Genomic DNA, 23,361 nt, shown 5'->3' on the forward strand with positions numbered 1-23,361 from the left:
CCTCACATCTCCTAAAACCTCTTGCTCCTACTATAATCCCTACGCTCACACACATTTTTAACTCCTCCCTCTGCTCTGGAACCTTTCCATCCTCCTTCAAACATGCAACAGTCATACCATTACTCAAAAACAGCAAGCTTGACCCTACCTGTCTTTCTAACTATCGACCTGTCTCCCTCCTGCCTTTTGCCTCAAAACTCCTTGAATGTCTTGTATTCTCTCGCTTGCTCCATTTTCTCAACACCTATTCTCTCCTAGAACCTCTACAATCTGGCTTCCGCACTGCTCACTCCACGGAAACAGCCCTCGCTAAAATAACTGACGACCTCCATGCTGCCAAAGACAGAGGTCATTACACTCTGCTCATATTACTCGACCTCTCTGCAGCATTTGCCACCGTGGACCACCCTCTTCTCCTTCACATTCTCCATACTCTTGGCATTCGGAACAAAGCTCTATCCTGGATCTCATCCTACCTCTCCCATCGTACTTTCAGTGTCTCTTCTGCTAACACCTCCTCCTCCTCTATTGATTTCTCTGTGGGGGTACCCCAGGGCTCCGTCCTGGGACCTCTTTTCTCTGTATACACTCTCTCTAGGTGACCTAATAACATCTTTTGAGTTTAATTATCACCTCTATGCTGACGACACACAAATATACTTTTCAACACCCGACCTTACACCTGCTGTACAAACCAAAGTTTCTGAATGTCTCTCTGCTATAGCATCCTGAATGGCCCTCCGCCGCCTTAAACTCAACATGGCTAAAACAGAGCTCCTCATACATCCTCCCAAACCTGGCCTTACTACCTCCTTCCACATTACTGTTGGAACTACGATCATTCACCCAGTAGCCCAAGCACACTGCCTAGGGGTCACACTCGACTCCTCTCTCACATTCGCCCCTCACATTCAAAACATTTCTAAAACCTGTCGCTTTTTCCTCCGCAATATAACTAAGATACGCCCTTTCCTCTGTTGCTCGACTGCTAAAACTCTGACTCAGGCCCTCATTCTCTCCCATCTTGATTACTGTAACCTCCTGCTGTCCGGCCTTCCTGCCTCTCACCTGTCTCCCTTACAATCTATCCGAAACGCTGCTGCCAGAATCACTCTACTCTTTCCTAGATCTGTCTCAGCATCTCCCCTCATGAAATCCCTCTCCTGGCTTCCGATCAAATCCCGCATCTCACACTCCATTCTCCTCCTCACTTTTAAAGCTTTACACTCTTCTGCCCCTCCCTACATCTAAGCCCTAATTTCTCGTTGTACACCATCCAGACTCTTGCGTTCTTCTCAAGGATGTCTTCTTTCTACCCTCTTTGTATCTAAAGCCCTCTCCCGCCTTAAACCTTTTTCACTGACTGCCCCACACCTGGAATGCCCTTCCCCTCAGTACCCGACTAGCACCCTCTCTATCCACCTTTAAGACCCACCTTAAGACACACTTGCTTAAAGAGGCATATGAATAGCACTGTGGCTATTCTAAACACGATACATAAAGCTTGGCCCCCTGCAGACGCACTTACCAGAACTCCCTCCTACTGTCTCTGTACGTTCTCCCTACCTACCAATTAGACTGTAAGCTCCTCGGGGCAGGAACTCCTCTTCCGAAATGTTACTTTTATGTCTAAAGCACTTATTCCCATGCTCTGTTATTTATATTATCTGTTATTTATTTGAATACCATATGTATTGCTGCTGTGAAGCGCTATGTACATTAATGGCGCTATATAAATAAAGACATACAATACAATATAATACAATGTGGGTGTCATCGGCATATAGATGATACTGAAAGCCAAATGATTGAATTAGTTCACCAAGAGAAGAGGTGTACAGTGAGAAGAGCAGAGGGCCAAGGACAGAGCCTCGTGAGACTCCAACAGAGAGAGGGAGTAAAGTGGAGAAGACATCAGAGAAGAAAACACAGAAGGAGCGGTTGGATAGGTAGGACGTAAGCCAGAAGGAGGCTGCGTTACGGAGGCCAATGGAGTGGAGACTGTTCAGAAGAAGGGGGTGATCAACAATGTCAAATGGGCTGTAACGGTAAACTCTCTCCGTACCCCCCTTCTGTACAACCCCTCAATCACCTTTCCCCAGTCCCCACTGTGCGTCAGCAGCACCTGGAATTGTGCCTCAGTAGGCGTAGCAGGAGGTTGTGGGGTTTCTCCCGCTTTACCCGCTTTACGCGCTTCCGCCCTAGTACCTCCCTTGGTACTGTTAGCCATGTAAGAATCTGCAAGTTTCTGGGGAGATTGCACCATATGGATCAATGATAATAAACCTTAGATTGTAAGCTTGTTTGCTGCACTTATTGTATTATAAATCCCTGTACCGTATTGTCTATAAATAAAGATATACATACAGAATAATCCTCTATTAATTATATATTTTTTTAAATTGACACTTTTGCACAGATACTCAGACCTCACTGTCTCCTGAGACAACAGACACAGCAATGATAACACAAAGATACACACTGCTTCAGTCACACATTCCCTGCTCAAATACACATACTGTATGTAAATCAATTAGACTGTAAGCTCCTCGGAGCAGGGACTCCTCTTCCTTAATGTTACTTTTATGTCTGAAGCACTTATTCCCATGTTCTGTTATTTATATTATCTGTTATTTATTTGATTACCACGTGTATTACTGCTGTGAAGCGCTATGTACATTAATGGCACTATATAAATAAAGACATACATACAATACAACAGTTACATATGCCTATAACATATAGAATCTCTTACTGTGCATGCAATGTCTTGTATACAATGTATAACCCTGTTCTCTTAATGTAACTGTATTTATCATCATAACTCTGTGCCCAGGACATACTTGAAAACGAGGAGGTAACTCTCACTGTATTACTTCCTGGTAACACATTTCATAAATAAATACACAGCACAGAGTGTGCTAGGAAGGGCTGTCCTACTCCCAGCCTGTAACCTGATCCTGAGCACAGACTGTCCCACATCCTGAGGAGGGATCCAGGTCACTCCCACAGGGAAGGACTGAGAGATCACAGGGGCTCCCCCCACCCTCCATAGGAAGTACACACACAGTGAGGAGGGGATAAAGTGCACATCTCAGGCACTGAGGGGGGGACACACTGAGGAATAGGCTCTGCAGCCTCTAAGTCCCTTTTCCTGTGTCCCCCTCACATTACCCACCCCCTGCTGCACAGAGATCTTCAGCCTGTGTTATTGGGTAAGTGCTTTCCTCCTCCTCCCTTCCCCTCCCTTGTGTGACCTGTGCACATTATCCCAGTGCTGTTCTGAGCTTCCTTACACACAGGAGCCTGAGAGGCTGAGCCTCTGATAGTGAGGGGGGAGCCTCTGGCACTGGAGGGGTTAATCCTGCTGGTATCACAGGGGCTGGGAGATAATGGGGGTTTGTGTTACATTGGGAATGAACGGTTTTGGTAAATTGTTAGTTGATCAGATTGGGGACACAATTGATTGGAGTGTTTACTTCTCTACCACAAAGGGTACACATGAATTGTGCTGTGTGGCATACAAGGGGTTAACCAAATGTATACTGCCTATGAATGAATGGCTGTAATTGTACATTATCTGCGGGTCAATGCATTTTCCCGTCACTAGGAGCCTTATTATTATGGAAGTCAGCCTGCTGTGGGCCTATCTGCTACAGTACAGCATGGGGGGGTGTCTCCTCTTTGTCCTATAATAATGCACAGTGTATGGTGCAGCCCCTAAGCACAGCCTGCCTGGCTCCGTCCTGCTCTGCTCGGCCTGTCCTGATGACCCTGTGACATCCGTCACAATGTCCCTGTGTTGTTGAATGTCAGGGAGATCTGCAGCCCCCCCTCCCCCAATCTTCAGTAAGAAGCCGCAGCCACTGTGAGGGAGAGCAGTGACCCCCCACACACAAAGGTGACTGGGTGTCTGGCAGGGTGTCCCCTTCCCACTGGGTGCCTATGTGTCTCCCTGTGTCGCTGGGTGCCTGTGTGTCTCCCTGTGTCGCTCGGTGCCTGCGCGTCTCCCTGTGTCGCTGGGTGCCTGTGCGTCTCCCTGTGTCGCTGGGTGCCTGTGTGTCTCCCTGTGTCGCTGGGTGCCTGTGCGTCTCCCTGTGTCGCTGGGTGCCTGTGCGTCTCCCTGTGTCGCTGGGTGCCTGTGTGTCTCCCTGTGTCGCTGGGTGCCTGTGCGTCTCCCTGTGTCGCTGGGTGCCTGCGCGTCTCCCTGTGTCGCTGGGTGCCTGTGCGTCTCCCTGTGTCGCTGGGTGCCTGTGCGTCTCCCTGTGTCGCTGGGTGCCTGCGTGTCTCCCTGTGTCGCTGGGTGCCTGCGCGTCTCCTTGTGTCGCTGGGTGTCTGTGTGTCTCCCTGTGTCGCTGGGTGCCTGTGCGTCTCCCTGTGTCGCTGGGTGCCTGTGCGTCTCCCTGTGTCGCTGGGTGCCTGTGCGTCTCCCTGTGTCGCTGGGTGCCTGTGCGTCTCCCTGTGTCGCTGGGTGCCTGTGCGTCTCCCTGTGTCGCTGGGTGCCTGTGTGTCTCCCTGTGTCGCTGGGTGCCTGTGTGTCTCCCTGTGTCGCTGGGTGCCTGTGTGTCTCCCTGTGTCGCTGGGTGCCTGTGTGTCTCCCTGTGTCGCTGGGTGCCTGTGTGTCTCCCTGTGTCGCTGGGTGCCTGTGTGTCTCCCTGTGTCGCTGGGTGCCTGTGCGTCTCCCTGTGCCGCTGGGTGCCTGTGCGTCTCCTTGTGTCGCTGGGTGCCTGCGCGTCTCCCTGTGTCGCTGGGTGCCTGTGTGTCTCCCTGTGTCGCTGGGTGCCTGTGCGTCTCCCTGTGTCGCTGGGTGCCTGTGCGTCTCCCTGTGTCGCTGGGTGCCTGTGTGTCTCCCTGTGTCGCTGGGTGCCTGTGTGTCTCCCTGTGTCGCTGGGTGCCTGTGTGTCTCCCTGTGTCGCTGGGTGCCTGTGCGTCTCCCTGTGTCGCTGGGTGCCTGTGTGTCTCCCTGTGTCGCTGGGTGCCTGTGCGTCTCCTTGTGTCGCTGGGTGCCTGTGTGTCTCCCTGTGTCGCTGGGTGCCTGTGCGTCTCCTTGTGTCGCTGGGTGCCTGTGTGTCTCCCTGTGTCGCTGGGTGCCTGTGTGTCTCCCTGTGTCGCTGGGTGCCTGTGCGTCTCCCTGTGTCGCTGGGTGCCTGTGTGTCTCCCTGTGTCGCTGGGTTCCTGCGTGTCTCCCTGTGTCGCTGGGTGCCTGTGTGTCTCCCTGTGTCGCTGGGTGCCTGTGTGTCTCCCTGTGTCGCTGGGTGCCTGTGTGTCTCCCTGTGTCGCTGGGTGCCTGTGTGTCTCCCTGTGTCGCTGGGTGCCTGTGTGTCTCCCTGTGTCGCTGGGTGCCTGCGCGTCTCCCTGTGTCGCTGGGTGTCTGTGTGTCTCCCTGTGTCGCTGGGTGCCTGTGTGTCTCCCTGTGTCGCTGGGTGCCTGTGTGTCTCCCTGTGTCGCTGGGTGCCTGCGCGTCTCCCTGTGTCGCTGGGTGCCTGCGCGTCTCCCTGTGTCGCTGGGTGCCTGTGCGTCTCCCTGTGTCGCTGGGTGCCTGTGCGTTTCCCTGTGTCGCTGGGTGCCTGTGCGTCTCCTTGTGTCGCTGGGTGCCTGTGTGTCTCCCTGTGTCGCTGGGTGCCTGTGCGTCTCCCTGTGTCGCTGGGTGCCTGTGCGTCTCTCTGTGTCGCTGGGTGCCTGTGTGTCTCCCTGTGTCGCTGGGTGCCTGTGCGTCTCCCTGTGTCGCTGGGTGCCTGTGTGTCTCCCTGTGTCGCTGGGTGCCTGTGTGTCTCCCTGTGTCGCTGGGTGCCTGTGCGTCTCCCTGTGTCGCTGGGTGCCTGTGTGTCTCCCTGTGTCGCTGGGTGCCTGCGCGTCTCCCTGTGTCGCTGGGTGCCTGCGCGTCTCCCTGTGTCGCTGGGTGCCTGTGTGTCTCCCTGTGTCGCTGGGTGCCTGTGCGTCTCCCTGTGTCGCTGGGTGCCTGTGTGTCTCCCTGTGGCGCTGGGTGCCTGTGCGTCTCCCTGTGTCGCTGGGTGCCTGTGTGTCTCCCTGTGTCGCTGGGTGCCTGTGTGTCTCCCTGTGTCGCTGGGTGCCTGTGCGTCTCCTTGTGTCGCTGGGTGCCTGTGTGTCTCCCTGTGTCGCTGGGTGCCTGTGCGTCTCCCTGTGTCGCTGGGTGCCTGTGTGTCTCCCTGTGTCGCTGGGTGCCTGTGTGTCTCCCTGTGTCGCTGGGTGCCTGTGTGTCTCCCTGTGTCGCTGGGTGCCTGTGTGTCTCCCTGTGTCGCTGGGTGCCTGTGCGTCTCCTTGTGTCGCTGGGTGCCTGTGTGTCTCCCTGTGTTGCTGGGTGCCTGTGCGTCTCCTTGTGTCGCTGGGTGCCTGTGCGTCTCCCTGTGTCGCTGGGTGCCTGTGTGTCTCCCTGTGTCGCTGGGTGCCTGCGTGTCTCCCTGTGTCGCTGGGTGCCTGCGTGTCTCCCTGTGTCGCTGGGTGCCTGCGTGTCTCCCTGTGTCGCTGGGTGCCTGTGCGTCTCCCTGTGTCGCTGGGTGCCTGTGCGTCTCCCTGTGTCGCTGGGTGCCTGTGCGTCTCCCTGTGTCGCTGGGTGCCTGTGCGTCTCCCTGTGTCGCTGGGTGCCTGTGTGTCTCCCTGTGTCGCTGGGTGCCTGTGTGTCTCCCTGTGTCGCTGGGTGCCTGTGTGTCTCCCTGTGTCGCTGGGTGCCTGTGCGTCTCCCTGTGTCGCTGGGTGCCTGTGTGTCTCCCTGTGTCGCTGGGTGCCTGTGCGTCTCCCTGTGTCGCTGGGTGCCTGTGTGTCTCCCTGTGTCGCTGGGTGCCTGTGCGTCTCCCTGTGTCGCTGGGTGCCTGTGTGTCTCCCTGTGTCGCTGGGTGCCTGTGCGTCTCCCTGTGTCGCTGGGTGCCTGTGTGTCTCCCTGTGTCGCTGGGTGCCTGTGCGTCTCCCTGTGTCGCTGGGTGCCTGTGCGTCTCCCTGTGTCGCTGGGTGCCTGTGCGTCTCCCTGTGTCGCTGGGTGCCTGTGCGTCTCCCTGTGTTGCTGGGTGCCTGTGCGTCTCCCTGTGTCGCTGGGTGCCTGTGCGTCTCCCTGTGTCGCTGGGTGCCTGGCCGTCTCCCTGTGTCGCTGGGTGCCTGGCCGTCTCCCTGTGTCGCTGGGTGCCTGGCCGTCTCCCTGTGTCGCTGGGTGCCTGCGCGTCTCCCTGTGTCGCTGGGTGTCTGTGTGTCTCCCTGTGTCGCTGGGTGCCTGTGTGTCTCCCTGTGTCGCTGGGTGCCTGTGTGTCTCCCTGTGTCGCTGGGTGCCTGTGTGTCTCCCTGTGTCGCTGGGTGCCTGTGTGTCTCCCTGTGTCGCTGGGTGCCTGTGTGTCTCCCTGTGTCGCTGGGTGCCTGTGCGTCTCCCTGTGTCGCTGGGTGCCTCCCTGTGTCGCTGGGTGCCTGTGTGTCTCCCTGTGTCGCTGGGTGCCTGTGTGTCTCCCTGTGTCGCTGGGTGCCTGTGCGTCTCCCTGTGTCGCTGGGTGCCTGTGTGTCTCCCTGTGTCGCTGGGTGCCTGTGTGTCTCCCTGTGTCGCTGGGTGCCTGTGTGTCTCCCTGTGTCGCTGGGTGCCTGCGCGTCTCCCTGTGTCGCTGGGTGCCTGTGTGTCTCCCTGTGTCGCTGGGTGCCTGCGCGTCTCCCTGTGTCGCTGGGTGCCTGTGTGTCTCCCTGTGTCGCTGGGTGCCTGCGTGTCTCCCTGTGTCGCTGGGTGCCTGTGTGCCTCCCTGTGTCGCTGGGTGCCTGTGTGTCTCCCTGTGTCGCTGGGTGCCTGCGTGTCTCCCTGTGTCGCTGGGTGCCTGTGCGTCTCCCTGTGTCGCTGGGTGCCTGTGCGTCTCCCTGTGTCGCTGGGTGCCTGTGTGTCTCCCTGTGTCGCTGGGTGCCTGTGTGTCTCCCTGTGTCGCTGGGTGCCTGCGCGTCTCCCTGTGTCGCTGGGTGCCTGTGTGCCTCCCTGTGTCGCTGGGTGCCTGTGTGTCTCCCTGTGTGTCTCCCTGTGTCGCTGGGTGCCTGTGCGCCTCCCTGTGTCGCTGGGTGCCTGTGCGTCTCCCTGTGTCGCTGGGTGCCTGCGCGTCTCCCTGTGTCGCTGGGTGCCTGCGCGTCTCCCTGTGTCGCTGGGTGCCTGCGCGTCTCCCTGTGTCGCTGGGTGCCTGTGTGTCTCCCTGTGTCGCTGGGTGCCTGTGTGTGTCGCTGGGTGCCTGCGCGTCTCCCTGTGTCGCTGGGTGCCTGTGCGTCTCCCTGTGTCGCTGGGTGCCTGCGCGTCTCCTTGTGTCGCTGGGTGCCTGTGTGTCTCCCTGTGTCGCTGGGTGCCTGTGTGTCTCCCTGTGTCGCTGGGTGCCTGTGTGTCTCCCTGTGTCGCTGGGTGCCTGCGTGTCTCCCTGTGTCGCTGGGTGCCTGTGCGTCTCCCTGTGTCGCTGGGTGCCTGTGAGTCTCCCTGTGTCGCTGGGTGCCTGTGCGTCTCCCTGTGTCGCTGGGTGCCTGTGCGTCTCCCTGTGTCGCTGGGTGCCTGCGCGTCTCCCTGTGTCGCTGGGTGCCTGTGTGTCTCCCTGTGTCGCTGGGTGCCTGTGTGTCTCCTTGTGTCGCTGGGTGCCTGTGTGTCTCCCTGTGTCGATGGGTGCCTGTGTGTCTCCCTGTGTCGCTGGGTGCCTGTGTGTCTCCCTGTGTCGCTGGGTGCCTGTGCGTCTCCCTGTGTCGCTGGGTGCCTGCGTGTCTCCCTGTGTCGCTGGGTGCCTGCGTGTCTCCCTGTGTCGCTGGGTGCCTGCGTGTCTCCCTGTGTCGCTGGGTGCCTGTGTGTCTCCCTGTGTCGCTGGGTGCCTGTGCGTCTCCCTGTGTCGCTGGGTGCCTGCGCGTCTCCCTGTGTCGCTGGGTGCCTGTGCGTCTCCCTGTGTCGCTGGGTGCCTGCGCGTCTCCTTGTGTCGCTGGGTGCCTGTGTGTCTCCCTGTGTCGCTGGGTGCCTGTGTGTCTCCCTGTGTCGCTGGGTGCCTGTGTGTCTCCCTGTGTCGCTGGGTGCCTGTGTGTCTCCCTGTGTCGCTGGGTGCCTGTGCGTCTCCCTGTGTCGCTGGGTGCCTGTGTGTCTCCCTGTGTCGCTGGGTGCCTGTGTGTCTCCCTGTGTCGCTGGGTGCCTGTGTGTCTCCCTGTGTCGCTGGGTGCCTGTGCGTCTCCCTGTGTCGCTGGGTGCCTGCGCGTCTCCCTGTGTCGCTGGGTGCCTGTGCGTCTCCCTGTGTCGCTGGGTGACTGTGTGTCTCCCTGTGTTGCTGGGTGCCTGTGCGTCTCCCTGTGTCGCTGGGTGCCTGTGCGTCTCCCTGTGTCGCTGGGTGCCTGCGTGTCTCCCTGTGTCGCTGGGTGCCTGTGTGTCTCCCTGTGTCGCTGGGTGCCTGTGCGTCTCCCTGTGTCGCTGGGTGCCTGCGCGTCTCCCTGTGTCGCTGGGTGCCTGTGCGTCTCCCTGTGTCGCTGGGTGCCTGCGCGTCTCCCTGTGTCGCTGGGTGCCTGTGTGTCTCCCTGTGTCGCTGGGTGCCTGTGTGTCTCCCTGTGTCGCTGGGTGCCTGTGTGTCTCCCTGTGTCGCTGGGTGCCTGTGCGTCTCCCTGTGTCGCTGGGTGCCTGGGTGTCTCCCTGTGTCGCTGGGTGCCTGTGCGTCTCCCTGTGTCGCTGGGTGCCTGCGCGTCTCCCTGTGTCGCTGGGTGCCTGTGCGTCTCCCTGTGTCGCTGGGTGCCTGTGTGTCTCCCTGTGTCGCTGGGTGACTGTGTGTCTCCCTGTGTTGCTGGGTGCCTGTGCGTCTCCCTGTGTCGCTGGGTGCCTGTGCGTCTCCCTGTGTCGCTGGGTGCCTGCGCGTCTCCCTGTGTCGCTGGGTGCCTGTGCGTCTCCCTGTGTCGCTGGGTGCCTGTGTGTCTCCCTGTGTCGCTGGGTGCCTGTGCGTCTCCCTGTGTCGCTGGGTGCCTGTGCGTCTCCCTGTGTCGCTGGGTGCCTGCGCGTCTCCCTGTGTCGCTGGGTGCCTGTGTGTCTCCCTGTGTCGCTGGGTGCCTGTGCGTCTCTCTGTGTCGCTGGGTGCCTGTGCGTCTCCCTGTGTCGCTGGGTGCCTGTGCGTCTCCCTGTGTCGCTGGGTGCCTGTGCGTCTCCCTGTGTCGCTGGGTGCCTGTGCGTCTCCCTGTGTCGCTGGGTGCCTGCGCGTCTCCCTGTGTCGCTGGGTGCCTGTGCGTCTCCCTGTGTCGCTGGGTGCCTGTGCGTCTCCCTGTGTCGCTGGGTGCCTGCGCGTCTCCCTGTGTCGCTGGGTGCCTGTGTGTCTCCCTGTGTCGCTGGGTGCCTGTGCGTCTCCCTGTGTCGCTGGGTGCCTGTGTGTCTCCCTGTGTCGCTGGGTGCCTGTGCGTCTCCCTGTGTCGCTGGGTGCCTGTGTGTCTCCCTGTGTCGCTGGGTGCCTGCGCGTCTCCCTGTGTCGCTGGGTGCCTGTGTGTCTCCCTGTGTCGGTGGGTGCCTGTGTGTCTCCCTGTGTCGCTGGGTGCGTGTGCGTCTCCCTGTGTCGCTGGGTGCCTGCGTGTCTCCCTGTGTCGCTGGGTGCCTGCGTGTCTCCCTGTGTCGCTGGGTGCGTGTGCGTCTCCCTGTGTCGCTGGGTGCCTGTGCGTCTCCCTGTGTCGCTGGGTGCCTGTGTGTCTCCCTGTGTCGCTGGGTGCCTGTGTGTCTCCCTGTGTCGCTGGGTGCCTGTGTGTCTCCCTGTGTCGCTGGGTGCCTGTGCGTCTCCCTGTGTCGCTGGGTGCCTGTGTGTCTCCCTGTGTCGCTGGGTGCCTGTGCGTCTCCCTGTGGCGCTGGGTGCCTGTGCGTCTCCCTGTGTCGCTGGGTGCCTGTGCGTCTCCTTGTGTCGCTGGGTGCCTGTGCGTCTCCCTGTGTCGCTGGGTGCCTGTGTGTCTCCCTGTGTCGCTGGGTGCCTGTGTGTCTCTCTGTGTCGCTGGGTGCCTGTGTGTCTCCCTGTGTCGCTGGGTGCCTGCGCGTCTCCCTGTGTCGCTGGGTGCCTGCGCGTCTCCCTGTGTCGCTGGGTGCCTGTGCGTCTCCCTGTGTCGCTGGGTGCCTGCGCGTGTCGCTGGGTGCCTGCGTGTCTCCCTGTGTCGCTGGGTGCCTGCGTGTCTCCCTGTGTCGCTGGGTGCCTGTGTGTCTCCCTGTGTCGCTGGGTGCCTGTGTGTCTCCCTGTGTCGCTGGGTGCCTGTGAGTCTCCCTGTGTCGCTGGGTGCCTGTGCGTCTCCCTGTGTCGCTGGGTGCCTGTGCGTCTCCCTGTGTCGCTGGGTGCCTGTGTGTCTCCCTGTGTCGCTGGGTGCCTGTGTGTCTCCCTGTGTCGCTGGGTGCCTGCGCGTCTCCCTGTGTCGCTGGGTGCCTGCGTGTCTCCCTGTGTCGCTGGGTGCCTGTGCGTCTCCCTGTGGCGCTGGGTGCCTGTGCGTCTCCCTGTGTCGCTGGGTGCCTGTGTGTCTCCCTGTGTCGCTGGGTGCCTGTGTGTCTCCCTGTGTCGCTCGGTGCCTGCGCGTCTCCCTGTGTCGCTGGGTGTCTGTGCGTCTCCCTGTGTCGCTGGGTGCCTGTGCGTCTCCCTGTGTCGCTGGGTGCCTGTGCGTCTCCCTGTGTCGCTGGGTGCCTGTGCGTCTCCCTGTGTCGCTGGGTGCCTGCGCGTCTCCTTGTGTCGCTGGGTGCCTGTGCGTCTCCCTGTGTCGCTGGGTGCCTGTGCGTCTCCCTGTGTCGCTGGGTGCCTGTGCGTCTCCCTGTGTCGCTGGGTGCCTGCGCGTCTCCCTGTGTCGCTGGGTGCCTGTGTGTCTCCCTGTGTCGCTGGGTGCCTGTGTGTCTCCCTGTGTCGCTGGGTGCCTGTGTGTCTCCCTGTGTCGCTGGGTGCCTGTGCGTCTCCCTGTGTCGCTGGGTGCCTGCGCGTCTCCTTGTGTCGCTGGGTGCCTGTGCGTCTCCCTGTGTCGCTGGGTGCCTGTGCGTCTCCCTGTGTCGCTGGGTGCCTGCGCGTCTCCCTGTGTCGCTGGGTGCCTGCGCGTCTCCCTGTGTCGCTGGGTGCCTGTGTGTCTCCCTGTGTCGCTGGGTGCCTGTGCGTCTCCCTGTGTCGCTGGGTGCCTGTGCGTCTCCCTGTGTCGCTGGGTGCCTGTGCGTCTCCCTGTGTCGCTGGGTGCCTGTGCGTCTCCCTGTGTCGCTGGGTGCCTGTGTGTCTCCCTGTGTCGCTGGGTGCCTGTGTGTCTCCCTGTGTCGCTGGGTGCCTGTGTGTCTCCCTGTGTCGCTGGGTGCCTGTGTGTCTCCCTGTGTCGCTGGGTGCCTGTGAGTCTCCCTGTGTCGCTGGGTGCCTGTGCGTCTCCCTGTGTCGCTGGGTGCCTGTGCGTCTCCCTGTGTCGCTGGGTGCCTGTGCGTCTCCCTGTGGCGCTGGGTGCCTGCGCGTCTCCCTGTGTCGCTGGGTGCCTGTGTGTCTCCCTGTGTCGCTGGGTGCCTGTGTGTCTCCCTGTGTCGCTGGGTGCCTGTGTGTCTCCCTGTGTCGCTGGGTGCCTGTGCGTCTCCCTGTGTCGCTTGGTGCCTGTGTGTCTCCCTGTGTCGCTGGGTGCCTGTGCGTCTCCCTGTGTCGCTGGGTGCGTGTGTGTCTCCCTGTGTCGCTGGGTGCGTGTGTGTCTCCCTGTGTCGCTGGGTGCCTGTGTGTCTCCCTGTGTCGCTGGGTGCCTGTGCGTCTCCCTGTGTCGCTGGGTGCCTGCGCGTCTCCCTGTGTCGCTGGGTGCCTGCGCGTCTCCCTGTGTCGCTGGGTGCCTGTGCGTCTCCCTGTGTCGCTGGGTGCCTGCGTGTCTCCCTGTGTCGCTGGGTGCCTGTGTGTCTCCCTGTGTCGCTGGGTGCCTGTGCGTCTCCCTGTGTCGCTGGGTGCCTGTGTGTCTCCCTGTGTCGCTGGGTGCCTGCGTGTCTCCCTGTGTCGCTGGGTGCCTGTGTGTCTCCCTGTGTCGCTGGGTGCCTGTGTGTCTCCCTGTGTCGCTGGGTGCCTGTGCGTCTCCCTGTGTCGCTGGGTGCCTGCGCGTCTCCTTGTGTCGCTGGGTGCCTGTGTGTCTCCCTGTGTCGCTGGGTGCCTGTGCGTCTCCCTGTGTCGCTGGGTGCCTGTGCGTCTCCCTGTGTCGCTGGGTGCCTGTGCGTCTCCCTGTGTCGCTGGGTGCCTGTGCGTCTCCCTGTGTCGCTGGGTGCCTGTGCGTCTCCCTGTGTCGCTGGGTGCCTGTGTGTCTCCCTGTGTCGCTGGGTGCCTGTGCGTCTCCCTGTGTCGCTGGGTGCCTGTGCGTCTCCCTGTGTCGCTGGGTGCCTGTGCGTCTCCCTGTGTCGCTGGGTGCCTGTGTGTCTCCCTGTGTCGCTGGGTGCCTGTGCGTCTCCCTGTGTCGCTGGGTGCCTGTGCGTCTCCCTGTGTCGCTGGGTGCCTGTGCGTCTCCCTGTGTCGCTGGGTGCCTGTGCGTCTCCCTGTGTCGCTGGGTGCCTGTGCGTCTCCCTGTGTCGCTGGGTGCCTGCGCGTCTCCCTGTGTCGCTGGGTGCCTGCGCGTCTCCCTGTGTCGCTGGGTGCCTGTGCGTCTCCCTGTGTCGCTGGGTGCCTGCGCGTGTCGCTGGGTGCCTGTGCGTCTCCCTGTGTCGCTGGGTGCCTGTGCGTCTCCCTGTGTCGCTGGGTGCCTGTGCGTCTCCCTGTGTCGCTGGGTGCCTGTGTGTCTCCCTGTGTCGCTGGGTGCCTGTGCGTCTCCCTGTGTCGCTGGGTGCCTGTGCGTCTCCCTGTGTCGCTGGGTGCCTGTGCGTCTCCCTGTGTCGCTGGGTGCCTGTGTGTCTCCCTGTGTCGCTGGGTGCCTGTGTGTCTCCCTGTGTCGCTGGGTGCCTGTGCGTCTCCCTGTGTCGCTGGGTGCCTGTGTGTCTCCCTGTGTCGCTGGGTGCCTGTGTGTCTCCCTGTGTCGCTGGGTTCCTGCGTGTCTCCCTGTGTCGCTGGGTGCCTGTGCGTCTCCCTGTGTCGCTGGGTGCCTGTGCGTCTCCCTGTGTCGCTGGGTGCCTGTGCGTCTCCCTGTGTCGCTGGGTGCCTGTGCGTCTCCCTGTGTCGCTGGGTGCCTGTGTGTCTCCCTGTGTCGCTGGGTGCCTGTGCGTCTCCCTGTGTCGCTGGGTGCCTGTGCGTCTCCCTGTGTCGCTGGGTGCCTGCGCGTTTCCCTGTGTCGCTGGGTGCCTGTGTGTCTCCCTGTGTCGCTGGGTGCCTGTGCGTCTCCCTGTGTCGCTGGGTGCCTGTGCGTCTCCCTGTGTCGCTGGGTGCCTGTGCGTCTCCCTGTGTCGCTGGGTGCCTGTGCGTCTCCCTGTGTCGCTGGGTGCCTGTGTGTCTCCCTGTGTCGCTGGGTGCCTGTGCGTCTCCCTGTGTCGCTGGGTGCCTGTGCGTCACCCTGTGTCGCTGGGTGCCTGCGCGTCTCCCTGTGTCGCTGGGTGCCTGTGCGTCTCCCTGTGTCGCTGGGTGCTTGTGCGTCTCCCTGTGTCGCTGGGTGCCTGCGCGTCTCCCTGTGTCGCTGGGTCTCCCTTTTTCCTCTCATACTCACCTCACACAGCCCATTCTGCCTCTCCACTCCCTCCTCCTTTATATAACACAGAACATATTTATTTTGCATTATACATAGAATACATTCTATAGATAACATGCATGTGTGTGCACATATATTTATCATTGGGAAGGCCTTCATTCAACATTGCATTACATGAGCAGATGAACCAGCACACTCCAAAAAGTAATAAGCCAGATCGAACTTGAAAAAGGTCCCATTGGGGGTCGATCTGGCTAATACATCACTGTGTGTGTGTGTGTGTGTGTATGTGTGTAATATCTATCATCACTTGTGAGCACATTCACATATTAGACAGGTCTGTAACCCTGCCTTTCACCATTATGTATGTATGTCTTTATTTATATAGCGCCATTAATACAAATAATACAAATAACAGATCTTGGGAATAAGTGCTTCAGACATAAAAGTAACATTTAGGAAAAGGAGTCCCTGCTCCAAAGAGCTTACAATCTAATTGGTGGGGAGAACATACAGTACCGAGACAGTAGGAGGGAGTTCTGGTAAGTGCGGCTGCAGGGGACCAAGCTTTATGTATCATGTGTCTAGTATTATCCACAGTGCTACTCGTATGCTTTTTTAAGCAAGTGTGCCTTAAGGTGGGTCTTAAAGGTGGATAGAGGGGGTGCTAGTCGGGTATTGAGGCGAAGGGCATTCCAGAGGTGTGGGGCAGTCAGGGAGAAAGGTTAAGGTGGGAGAGGGCTTTAGATACAAAGGGGGTAGAGAGAAGACATCCTTGAGAAGAACGCAAGAGTCAGAATGGTACATAGCGAGAAATTAGGGCTGAGATGTAAGGAGGGGCAGAGAGTGTAAAGCTTTAAAAGTGAGGAGAAGAATGGAGTGTGAGATACGGGATTTGATCGGAAGCCAGGAGAGGGATTTCAGGAGGGGAGATGCTGAGACAGATCTAGGAAAGAGTAGAGTGATTCTGGCAGCAGTGTTTAGGATAGATTGTAGGGGAGACAGGTGAGAGGCAGGAAGGCCGGACAGCAGGAGGTTAAAGTAATCAAGACAGGAGAGAATGAGGGCCTGAGTCAGAGTTATAGCAGTCGAGCAACAGAGGAAAGAGCGTATCTGTGTAATATTGCGAAGGAAAATGCGACCGGTTTTAGAAACGTTTTAAATGGGAGAGAGGAGTCGAGTGTGACCCGTAGGCAGCGTGCTTGGGCTACTGGGTGATGATACTTCCAACAGTAATGTGGAAGGAGGTAGTAGGGCCAGGTTTGGGAGGAAGTATGAGGAGCTCTGTTTTTGCCATCTTAAGTTTAAGTCGGTGGAGGGCCATCCAGGAAGATATAGCAGAGAGATGGCCAGAAACATTAGGGCTGGGACCCGCTGTGCCCGGCGGCACGGGTGGCCGCGCGAGTGTTCCCCACCAGCAGGGGAATCCTTCTGAGCCGGTCCCAGTCCCCCCTCGCTGCACGGCTCACTACGCACTGTGACGCGTCAGCTGCCAGGGGATGCAAGAAAATTGTGATCCGAGTGGTGACGCGTCACGTGGTGCGCTGATGAGCCAATCAGCGGCGGGGGCGGGAGCTGTCAGACAGCTTCCTACAAAAGGTAGTGTGTGTGTGTGTGTGTGCGCGCATGTGTGAGGAGGGCATTTGTGGGGGAAGGTGGAGGGAGCTGCTTACCTTCCAGCCGCAGCAGCTCCCTACTGTCCTGCAGCCCGAGCCTGTGGAGGGAGGGGGGGAGTAGCGGGTCCCTCCGCTCAAACCACGCCCCCCTCCCGCCCACTTCCGCCCCGCTCCCTACAGACCGCATATCGCTGTCTGTGTCTGTCAGCGCGCCGCCTGTCTGCAGTGCGGGCGCGCTGACTGAGGGAGAGGGGCCTTAGCCTTAGTCAGTACAGCAGGTGTAAGGTCAGGGGTCGAAAAATAAATTTGTATGTCGTCAGCATAGAGGTGATATTTAAACCCAAGAGATGTTATTAGGTCACCTAGAGAGAGGTGTGTAAAGAGAAAAGAGAAGGGGTCCCAGGACAGAGCCCTGAGGTACCCCCACAGAGAGATCAATAGAGGAGGGGGAAGTGTTAGCAGAAGAGACGCTGAAAGTACGATGGGAGAGGTAGGATGAGATCCAGGATAGAGCTTTGTTCCGAATACCAAGAGTATGGAAAATATGAAGGAGAAGAGGGTGGTCCACGGTGTCAAATGCTGCAGAGAGGTCGAGTAATATGAGCAGAGTGTAATGACCTCTGTCTTTAGCAGCATGGCGGTCATTAGTTATTTTTTTTGTGAGAATTGTCTCCATGGAGTGAGCAGTGCAGAAGTCATATTGTAGAGGGTCAAGGAGAGACTAGGTGTTGAGAAAATGGAGCAAGCGAGAGAATACAAGACGTTCAAGGAGTTTAGAGGCAAAAGGCAGGAGGGAGACAGGTCGATAGTTAGAAGGACAGGTAGGGTCATGCTTGCTGTTTTTGAGTAATGGTATAATGGTTGCATGCTTAAAGGAGGAGGGAAAGGTACCAGAGTAGAGTGAGGAGTTAAAAATGTGTGAGTGCATGGATTATGGAGCAAGAGGTTTTAGGACAGGGGAGGGAATGGTCAAGAGGGCAACTGGTAGAGGGAGAAGAGATCAGCAGTGACACATCCTCCTCTGTGACAGCGGAAAAGGGGCCAAGGAAGGCAGGAGGAGAGTTATATTATCACCTAGCATACAGTGCTTTCACTGCAGCAAGGGATTTTGCCTGAAAACCATTTTTACAAGGAACCCCTATACGCTAATGCTCGCTGTTGACACCGCTTTTAAGCACAGCAGGGGATTATATGCAAAACCAGAGAAACCACTCACAGACATGTTTTGTCCTCTATTGGTCTCATCAGTGTGAGGCTGGTTGTACTGACTGTGCAATTTTCAAGGCTGTAGGATTTACCATACACATTTTAAATAATGGTGGGTGAAAAAGGCGAGAAGAAACCTCCACCGTATAGCATATAGCAAATAAAAAGATAACTTATACTCTTAGACAGATCTGGAACCCCGCCTTTCACCATTATCCCCAGCATACTGTGCTCCCACTGCAGCAAGGGATTCCGGGAAATGACATGCAAACGAGCACGCCGTGTCACCTTTTTGCCTGAGAACCATTTTTACATGTGTAGCGGGGTACCCCCTGGCTACTATTCTACCCAATGGGTACCACACACACCCTGTAATGGCCCCTATCTGCGATTGGATGGGGGGGGGGGGGAACACCGTTACATTTGGAGGCGCTGCTGAGATCTGTAACAGGACAGGCGAAACAAGGTTGGAAGTAACAAGGTACGCTTCCAGAACAAGTGCTATTGAAGGAGGGAAGCTAGGTGTAGTTAGGGCAGTCTAGCGAGGTTACTCTCCTTCTATCGGGTGAATGGTCTGGAGAGACAAAGGCTATTGCTGTTCTAAGTCATCATGATACAGTAAGTACATGGCAGAGTCCTCTCTGTGAACCTGTCCATTTCATGCAGCACGTACATGGCAGGGCCCTAACTGTGAACCTGTCTGTTTCATAAAGCACTTACATGGCAGGGTCCTTCCTGTGAACCTGCCCGTTTCATGCAGCACGTACATGGCAGGGCCCTTCCTGTGAACCTGTCCGTTTCATACAGCAAGTACATGGCAGGGCCCTTCCTGTGAACCTGTCCGTTTCATGCAGCACGTACATGGCAGGGCCCTTCCTGTGCACCTGTCCGTTTCATACAGCAAGTACATGGCAGGGTCCTTCCTGTGCACCTGTCCGTTTCATGCAGCACGTACATGGCAGGGCCCTTCCTGTGAACCTGTCCGTTTCATGCAGCACGTACATGGCAGGGCCCTTCCTGTGAGCCTGTCCGTTTCATGCAGCACGTACATGGCAGGGCCCTTCCTGTGAGCCTGTCTGTTTCATGCAGCACGTACATGGCAGGGCCCTTCCTGTGAGCCTGTCTGTTTCATGCAGCACATACATGGCAGGGCCCTTCCTGTGAACCTGTCTGTTTCATGCAGCACGTACATGGCAGGGCCCTTCCTGTGAACCTGTCTGTTTCATACAGCACGTACATGGCAGGGCCCTTCCTGTGAACCTGTCCATTTCATGCAGCACGTACATGGCAGGGCCCTTCCTGTGAACCTGTCCGTTTCATACAGCAGGTACATGGCAGGGCCCTTCCTGTGAACCTGTCCGTTTCATACAGCACATACATGGCAGGGCCCTTCCTGTGAACCTGTCCGTTTCATGCAGCACGTACATGGCAGGGCCCTTCCTGTGAACCTGTCCGTTTCATGCAGCACGTACATGGCAGGGTCCTTCCTGTGAACCTGTCCGTTTCATACAGCACGTACATGGCAGGGCCCTTCCTGTGAACCTGTCCGTTTCATACAGCAGGTACATGGCAGGGCCCTTCCTGTGAACCTGTCCGTTTCATACAGCACATACATGGCAGGGCCCTTCCTGTGAACCTGTCCGTTTCATGCAGCACGTACATGGCAGGGCCCTTCCTGTGAACCTGTCCGTTTCATACAGCACGTACATGGCAGGGCCCTTCCTGTGAACCTGTCTGTTTCATACAGCACGTACATGGCAGGGCCCTTCCTGTGAACCTGTCCGTTTCATACAGCACGTACATGGCAGGGCCCTTCCTGTGAACCTGTCTGTTTCATGCAGCACGTACATGGCAGGGCCCTTCCTGTGCACCTGTCTGTTTCATGCAGCACGTACATGGCAGGGCCCTTCCTGTGAACCTGTCCGTTTCATACAGCACGTACATGGCAGGGCCCTTCCTGTGAACCTGTCCGTTTCATACAGCACGTACATGGCAGGGCCCTTCCTGTGAACCTGTCTGTTTCATACAGCACGTACATGGCAGGGCCCTTCCTGTGAACCTGTCTGTTTCATGCAGCACGTACATGGCAGGGCCCTTCCTGTGAACCTGTCCGTTTCATGCAGCACGTACATGGCAGGGCCCTTCCTGTGAGCCTGTCTGTTTCATACAGCACGTACATGGCAGGGCCCTTCCTGTGAACCTGTCTGTTTCATGCAGCACGTACATGGCAGGGCCCTTCCTGTGAACCTGTCCGTTTCATACAGCACGTACATGGCAGGGCCCTTCCTGTGAACCTGTCTGTTTCATGCAGCACGTACATGGCAGGGCCCTTCCTGTGAACCTGTCCGTTTCATGCAGCACGTACATGGCAGGGCCCTTCCTGTGAACCTGTCCGTTTCATGCAGCACGTACATGGCAGGGCCCTTCCTGTGAACCTGTCCGTTTCATGCAGCACGTACATGGCAGGGCCCTTCCTGTGAACCTGTCTGTTTCATGCAGCACGTACATGGCAGGGCCCTTCCTGTGAACCTGTCCGTTTCATACAGCACGTACATGGCAGGGCCCTTCCTGTGAACCTGTCCGTTTCATGCAGCACGTACATGGCAGGGCCCTTCCTGTGAACCTGTCTGTTTCATACAGCACGTACATGGCAGGGCCCTTCCTGTGAACCTGTCCATTTCATGCAGCACGTACATGGCAGGGCCCTTCCTGTGAACCTGTCTGTTTCATGCAGCACGTACATGGCAGGGCCCTTCCTGTGAACCTGTCTGTTTCATGCAGCACGTACATGGCAGGGCCCTTCCTGTGCACCTGTCCGTTTCATACAGCACGTACATGGCAGGGCCCTTCCTGTGAACCTGTCCGTTTCATACAGCACGTACATGGCAGGGCCCTTCCTGTGCACCTGTCCGTTTCATACAGCACGTACATGGCAGGGCCCTTCCTGTGAACCTGCCCGTTTCATGCAGCAAGTACATGGCAGGGTCCTTCCTGTGAGCCTGTCTGTTTCATACAGCACGTACATGGCAGGGCCCTTCCTGTGAACCTGTCCGTTTCATACAGCACGTACATGGCAGGGCCCTTCCTGTGAACCTGTCCATTTCATGCAGCACGTACATGGCAGGGCCCTTCCTGTGAACCTGTCCGTTTCATGCAGCACGTACATGGCAGGGCCCTTCCTGTGAACCTGTCTGTTTCATGCAGCACGTACATGGCAGGGCCCTTCCTGTGAACCTGTCTGTTTCATACAGCACGTACATGGCAGGGCCCTTCCTGTGAACCTGTCCGTTTCATACAGCACGTACATGGCAGGGCCCTTCCTGTGAACCTGTCCGTTTCATACAGCACGTACATGGCAGGGCCCTTCCTGTGAACCTGTCCGTTTCATACAGCACATACATGGCAGGGCCCTTCCTGTGAACCTGTCTGTTTCATGCAGCACGTACATGGCAGGGCCCTTCCTGTGAACCTGTCCGTTTCATACAGCACGTACATGGCAGGGCCCTTCCTGTGAACCTGTCTGTTTCATACAGCACGTACATGGCAGGGCCCTTCCTGTGAACCTGTCTGTTTCATGCAGCACGTACATGGCAGGGCCCTTCCTGTGAACCTGTCTGTTTCATACAGCACGTACATGGCAGGGCCCTTCCTGTGAACCTGTCTGTTTCATGCAGCACGTACATGGCAGGGCCCTTCCTGTGAACCTGTCTGTTTCATGCAGCACGTACATGGCAGGGCCCTTCCTGTGAACCTGTCCGTTTCATGCAGCACGTACATGGCAGGGCCCTTCCTGTGCACCTGTCTGTTTCATGCAGCACGTACATGGCAGGGCCCTTCCTGTGCACCTGTCTGTTTCATGCAGCACGTACATGGCAGGGCCCTTCCTGTGAACCTGTCTGTTTCATGCAGCACGTACATGGCAGGGCCCTTCCTGTGCACCTGTCTGTTTCATGCAGCACATACATGGCAGGGCCCTTCCTGTGCACCTGTCTGTTTCATGCAGCACATACATGGCAGGGCCCTTCCTGTGAACCTGTCCGTTTCATACAGCACGTACATGGCAGGGCCCTTCCTGTGAACCTGTCCGTTTCATACAGCACGTACATGGCAGGGCCCTTCCTGTGAACCTGTCCGTTTCATGCAGCACGTACATGGCAGGGCCCTTCCTGTGAACCTGTCCGTTTCATGCAGCACGTACATGGCAGGGCCCTTCCTGTGAACCTGTCCGTTTCATACAGCACGTACATGGCAGGGCCCTTCCTGTGAACCTGTCCGTTTCATACAGCACGTACATGGCAGGGCCCTTCCTGTGAACCTGTCCGTTTCATACAGCAAGTACATGGCAGGGCCCTTCCTGTGAACCTGTCCGTTTCATACAGCACGTACATGGCAGGGCCCTTCCTGTGAACCTGTCCGTTTCATGCAGCACGTACATGGCAGGGCCCTTCCTGTGAGCCTGTCCGTTTCATGCAGCACGTACATGGCAGGGCCCTTCCTGTGAACCTGTCCGTTTCATACAGCACGTACATGGCAGGGTCCTTCCTGTGAACCTGTCCGTTTCATGCAGCACGTACATGGCAGGGCCCTTCCTGTGAACCTGTCTGTTTCATGCAGCACGTACATGGCAGGGCCCTTCCTGTGAACCTGTCCGTTTCATACAGCACGTACATTGCAGGGCCCTTCCTGTGAACCTGTCCGTTTCATACAGCACGTACATGGCAGGGCCCTTCCTGTGAACCTGTCTGTTTCATGCAGCACGTACATGGCAGGGCCCTTCCTGTGAACCTGTCTGTTTCATGCAGCACGTACATGGCAGGGCCCTTCCTGTGAACCTGTCTGTTTCATGCAGCACGTACATGGCAGGGCCCTTCCTGTGAACCTGTCCGTTTCATACAGCACGTACATGGCAGGGCCCTTCCTGTGCACCTGTCCGTTTCATGCAGCACGTACATGGCAGGGCCCTTCCTGTGAACCTGTCCGTTTCATGCAGCACGTACATGGCAGGGTCCTTCCTGTGAACCTGTCTGTTTCATGCAGCACGTACATGGCAGGGCCCTTCCTGTGAACCTGTCTGTTTCATGCAGCACATACATGGCAGGGTCCTTCCTGTGAACCTGTCTGTTTCATAGAGCACGTACATGGCAGGGCCCTTCCTGTGCACCTGTCCGTTTCATGCAGCACGTACATGGCAGGGCCCTTCCTGTGAACCTGTCTGTTTCATGCAGCACGTACATGGCAGGGCCCTTCCTGTGAACCTGTCCGTTTCATACAGCAGGTACATGGCAGGGCCCTTCCTGTGAACCTGTCCGTTTCATACAGCACGTACATGGCAGGGCCCTTCCTGTGAACCTGTCCGTTTCATACAGCACGTACATGGCAGGGCCCTTCCTGTGAACCTGTCTGTTTCATGCAGCACGTACATGGCAGGGCCCTTCCTGTGAACCTGTCCGTTTCATACAGCACGTACATGGCAGGGCCCTTCCTGTGAACCTGTCCGTTTCATACAGCAAGTACATGGCAGGGCCCTTCCTGTGAACCTGTCTGTTTCATACAGCACGTACATGGCAGGGCCCTTCCTGTGAACCTGTCCGTTTCATACAGCACGTACATGGCAGGGCCCTTCCTGTGAACCTGTCCGTTTCATGCAGCACATACATGGCAGGGTCCTTCCTGTGAACCTGTCTGTTTCATGCAGCACGTACATGGCAGGGCCCTTCCTGTGAACCTGTCTGTTTCATGCAGCACATACATGGCAGGGCCCTTCCTGTGAACCTGTCCGTTTCATGCAGCACGTACATGGCAGGGTCCTTCCTGTGCACCTGTCCGTTTCATACAGCACGTACATGGCAGGGCCCTTCCTGTGAACCTGTCCGTTTCATGCAGCACGTACATGGCAGGGCCCTTCCTGTGAACCTGTCCGTTTCATGCAGCACGTACATGGCAGGGCCCTTCCTGTGAACCTGTCTGTTTCATGCAGCACGTACATGGCAGGGTCCTTCCTGTGAACCTGTCCGTTTCATGCAGCACG

At 58.1% G+C, this 23,361-nt stretch overlaps 1 protein-coding gene across 3 annotated transcripts in view; it reads left to right on the plus strand.

Annotated features, from left to right (window-relative positions):
• Positions 1-2,919: 2,919 nt before the first annotated feature.
• Positions 2,920-23,361, plus strand: part of LOC142488366 (uncharacterized) — a 32,559-nt gene continuing 12,117 nt past the window's right edge. For all 3 annotated transcript variants that reach the window (XM_075588805.1, XM_075588803.1, XM_075588806.1), the window contains exon 1: positions 2,920-3,215. The gene's annotated coding sequence lies outside the window, so the exon portion shown is untranslated. The remainder of the gene's footprint in view (positions 3,216-23,361) is intronic.

Source organism: Ascaphus truei, chromosome 2, assembly GCF_040206685.1.
Source record: "Ascaphus truei isolate aAscTru1 chromosome 2, aAscTru1.hap1, whole genome shotgun sequence".
In the NCBI taxonomy this organism is placed as follows: Eukaryota; Metazoa; Chordata; class Amphibia; order Anura; family Ascaphidae; genus Ascaphus; species Ascaphus truei.